Source organism: Pogona vitticeps, chromosome 1, assembly GCF_051106095.1.
Source record: "Pogona vitticeps strain Pit_001003342236 chromosome 1, PviZW2.1, whole genome shotgun sequence".
NCBI lineage: Eukaryota > Metazoa > Chordata > Lepidosauria > Squamata > Agamidae > Pogona > Pogona vitticeps.
Window position 1 is genome coordinate 280,075,140 of NC_135783.1, and position 5,163 is coordinate 280,080,302.

Consider the following 5,163-nt stretch of genomic DNA (forward strand, 5'->3'; position numbering starts at 1 on the left):
GACGTCAGAACCGGAATCCCGACGAGGTTTCCCGTGGAGGAGCGCCGGTCTTTTCTTTCTCAGACGAGCCGCTAGAGGGCGCGCGTCTTCTTCTCATAAACCAGCGGCGTCGGAACCAGTGGCCCTTGCAGGGGTTTGGGGACGACACGTTTCGCAGTCAGGGACAATTGTTTTCAGACGTAGACATTTTCTGGGGCAACCATAGTTGTACTTTCAGAAATTTCCAGAGTCTTCTGAGTCAGATATGGCATTTTAATTGTCCCACTGAGAACTTTCCAACGCATTTTTTGCGGGACTGTACATGTACCGCTTGGTTTAAGTCCAGCACCTTCCACAACCTGGAGAAATCAGCGCTTGGTACCAGGGCGCCCTTTCCTCATTTCCTCTTGTCGTTTGCCACCGTTTTTTTTTCGGAACCGCCTTGTAGCGACCCCAATAGGGCTGGCTTTTAAGGTGAGATATATTTTCCATTCCCTCAGGGAGTTTCCATGACCAAATCGAACCGAGGGATCGAACGGAGGCCTCTTGAGTCCATCACTCTATCCACTACACCACACTGGGTACTTGCACCTACTTTACAATTACAGTACTGTACTGCATTTATTTAGTTTTGTTCTGTCCTCTGATTTTTGTAGATTCCCAGGGCACCTTGCAAGAAAAAATTAGAATAAAAAAGAAACACGATGCAAAAATATTAAAACATATTACAACAACAGCTGGCATAGTATGGACACTTAAGAACCACAAAACATAATGTCGCAGAGGGTTTGTTTTTACAAGAGGACAGTTCAAAATAACAAGTGAAGGAGTGAAAAGTTATAAAATTCCGTCACTGGTATGCATTAAAAACCGACAGATGTAAAAATATTTGTGGGTTTTTAGAAAAATGCTGCTAAAAAGGAAACCAGTGCTGTACCAAATGAGACTCCTCTGGGACAAAATCTGAATGATCGGTAGCCCACAACAGCCCACACCTGGCCTCAATAGTCAAGCAGGTTCACCATAATGTCTTGCAGCTTTGCCAAGATAATCTCTTTCTGTTTGCTTTTTGGACTAAAAAAAAAAAAAAAACAAACCAGGGAACAGTGATAGTGTTATACTCTATACAGAACAATGAATAGAGAAGCAGCTAGAATAAAGAATTCTAGAATCTTCCAAATAATTAGGTGCCATCACTTAGGCAGCTTTTAAATACTATGAAATACTCAGATGTAGCTTACCAGCCCATCCTTGGGGTGGCACTGTGGGGTCATGCAGCATATCCAAAGTCACACAGGTAGGAGGTTGCATTGGCCACAGGTGCTTCAGGTGAGCCTAGTGGACCCTTCTCCTCTTATCGCCCTTCCAGTTGCAGAGTCAGGTGCTCCAACTCACAGAGCTATACCCAAAAATGTCCTGCAAGAAATGTCCTTGCAATGCTGCCCTCTCCAAAAAACTGATAAAAGGGAGAGACTTGTATGGAGATTTGTATGTCTTCAAATCAGCCCTACCATTTATAAATAGCAGTCAAGCCCCATGATGATTTTTAGAAAGGTGCTTTAGAGCAGTGGTTCTTAACCTTTGTTACTCGGATGCTTTTGAACTGCAACTCCCAGAAACCCCAGTCAGGACAGCTGGCGGTGAAGGCTTCTGGGAGTTGCAGTCCAAAACTCCTGAGTAACCCAAGATTAAGAACCAGTGCTTTAGAGTATCAAATTTTAGGTAAAACTGAGGTGATGCAGAGGACTGGGCTTTGTTAAGGGCCCACCTGCACTGTCAAATGGTGTGACTCAATAAAATGGCACCTTTTAATATTTTCTTTGGAAACAGAGGTGAGAATCCTGTTGCGCAACTGCAGATGTGCAAGTGAAGTTTCCACCCACAGTAGTTGTAAAATATTGCACTGGAGGCCCTGTCATTCCTGCGATGAGTCATGCTGGCGGGGTCAGAGGAGAGTTGGACTCCCACAGTAACTGAAGTAGTACAAATTTCTCTTCTCTGTAGTTTTCAGGGGTTGGTGCTTACTGTGACAATGAGATTGCCAGCCAGAGAAGTAGTGTGACTGTCCAGAAGTGGTTTTTTGTTTGTTTTTGTAGTTTTTGTTTTTGTTTGTTGTTATTTTATAGTCACAACATAATCTTTGAAAAATCTGAAGCTGTCCCCTGATTTTTTACTTCTGGCCTGAGGCAGAGACTACCTTTAATCCTCCAAATTGTTTCCCTCTTTTCGAATCACCATTCCAGTATCTCAACACTGTCACTTCAGCATTCTCAGGTTTGTTTTGTTTTTCAGGCAAGAAGCAGTCTTTAGAGCTCCATATAGTTGTGGCTCCCAATTAAAGCATATTGACTGAATGAGTGGATGTTCATTGATTCAGCATGTACATAGGTTGCCTTGATTCAGTGAGCTTGTTCTAGCCGTGACCGGTTATTGGATTTATCCCTTGGTGTTCTTGCTCTGAAGAAAACATGCCAAGACATCCAAGAGGAAGTCAGCCAGACTTTGCTACCTCATTCAAAGGCATGTTATCAGTTCAATAGCCCTACACCAATGATGCTGCAGTCATCTGGTTCAAACACTACATAACATTCATGTATTTATTTCCTCTTGTGAAAACAATAGGCATAAAAGCAGAAGGCAAGTGGAGGAGTTTTGGAATGCAGATCTTACTGGTTTCTGCTAACTTCTTGAGCAAAGAAAGCAGATCATAATGCTTTATCAGGCTGCTATATTTAGGACACATTGCTTGCAAAGATTGTGTGGGCGATGGGTCCAAAGTACTGTAAAGACAATGGAATGGTTTCTAACATTTTTACAAAGATTCCGTGTCAGTCCTTTTTTCCCCCCAAGCACTAGATGACCCAGACATGGCTGTTCAAGTGCAGTGTTCAGACTGACATCTAATCTCACCTGCTGAGACAACAGGGCAATCCATCTAAAGCTGTCAGTCACAATGTCCTTCTGAAAACAGCTCCTTGAGTTACTTAAAAGATATTGATGAGAAAGCTGAAAGAATTTGTCACTGAGCAAAGGGCAAGGTGCAGCTTCGTGGGGTTTCTTGCATTTTGCTACTAGAATACAAATAAATGTGCTTAAAGATAGGAAACAAAAACCTACAACATTGTCTCATGGATACATTAATGGGAAAAGGTTTAACATTTATATAGTATATAAACTTGCAAATTATATTTGCATAAATATTTTATGTGCTAAAAATTCACTTCTAAGTTATAACCAACCTAATAGGGTTGTTGAAGTATGCAAGATACTTAAAGGAGTGATTTTAGCAATGGTGTCTCCAATGTGTTTCCATGACTAAGCAGGAATTTGCACTCAAGTCTTTGGACAAAGTCCATCGCTTTATTCGCTACACCATACTGGCTCCTGAGAAAAAGTAGATGTGGCTTGAAAACTTTGCTCAGAACTGACCAGTATCACTTGTGCATGAGGGGGAAATCACACTTGTAGACTAATATGACATATGCACTGTGGCTTTTGTGGTTTTCAGCAATTTCTTACGATCAGTTGCAACGTTATCCTTCTGCCCAGAATAATATTATTTATATTTTATCAATATTATTTATGACTCACTTTATGGCATTCCAAAAGGGATCCAGGATGGGATAGTAGATAGGATTGCTGGACTAGGATTTGGGAGATGAGTTTGAAATCCCACTTGGCCATGAAACACAAGGGTTGACATTGGGCCAATCGTACATTCTGAACTACCTCACAGAACTGTTGTGAGGTTAGAGTGGGGAGATAAATCCTCTGGTTTATGAATGCGAACCATTGCTTTTGCATCCACAATTCAGAATACCAGGAAATGGTCCAACATCGCTTTGCAATGCCATGCCAGCAGTGTCAGCAGGAGAAAGGATCCCAGGCTTTACATTGCAAAGGTCAGCCTGAATGTTGACAACACAAATGTCAATACTTGCGTGGTCTACAGGATCCACTCTTGTGCTCACTACCATTCACAAAGCAAAGGGAAGTCCCAGAACCTGGCCCATTCCTTCATTTAATCACATCTTAGCCAAACACAAAGCAAATCCCATGATTGTTTTTTGACAGGTTCTTTAGGTATCTATTGGTTGTCTGGATGAAATTCTCTGTTCAGAGATCTCTGACTTATCATTAGATGCTATTATGAAACAACTTCTTGTAGTTACTAAACTGCAGTGGTGAATTCATCAAGGTGAAACCTGAGTTACAGAACTCCTTAAGGCCTGGAAAATATTTTCCCTATTGAATTGTAGAAGTGACTGATTCATTGTGGATGCGCCTTTCAAACGTGTAGTCCCCTGACAGGAGGCTCCTCAAATGTTAAGCCTGTATTTGCCTTCCTCCCCAGGCACCTGCTTGGGGAGGAAGTTTCAAAGAAGATAAGGGAAAGGTTGTTTTAAATTGCTGTGTGAAAAGACATAGCATAAATATACAGATTTTTGTTAACCTCCCCACAATATTATGAATTATATACTCTAAGAATGTCAGTATTGCTTGCAAAGAAGTCAATTTTTAGCTATTAAAATTGTACAATTTTAGCTATTAAAGTTTTTACTTTTGAAACAGTCCAGACAGTATTCTGCTTTTGCGTATCTTAGATTTTGAAGGAGATAGCTTATGTCGTTCTAGCAACAGACTAACACAGCTAACACAACAGGTTCTGATAGTACCACGAAAAACTGGGAGGCTTTATGTGGCATGAACATTTCAGGGACTGTGGTGCAGGATCTGATGCTGGCCAGAATCTTCCAACTTGGTGTATCAACAGGAGTGTGAGTTAGTGGTAGTTAGTGGCAGATCATCACCCAGTGTGGTTGGAGTGATGGACTTAGAGACCTGGTTTCAAATACCAATTAAGCCATGGAAATTTGTGAAGGAATTAAATACATTGCATTGAAAACATTAGGGTTGCCACAAATTGATGAAACATAACATGCCCAATTCGCCACAGCAGTTTATGCAGTTATATTTGTGCTGGCATAAATCTGCCAGTGTGCTTTATACTTGTATGCTATAGACTACAGCCCAATATTTTATATTGTATTTTCACCTGCAGTGCTGATTGATTATCTTGGTATTGTATAATACCAAAGTTCGAGAGAACTTTTATTATTGGATAGGCTAAATGAAATAAAGACATGCATGAGAGATAAGCAGAAACAAATCCAGACAAGAGAC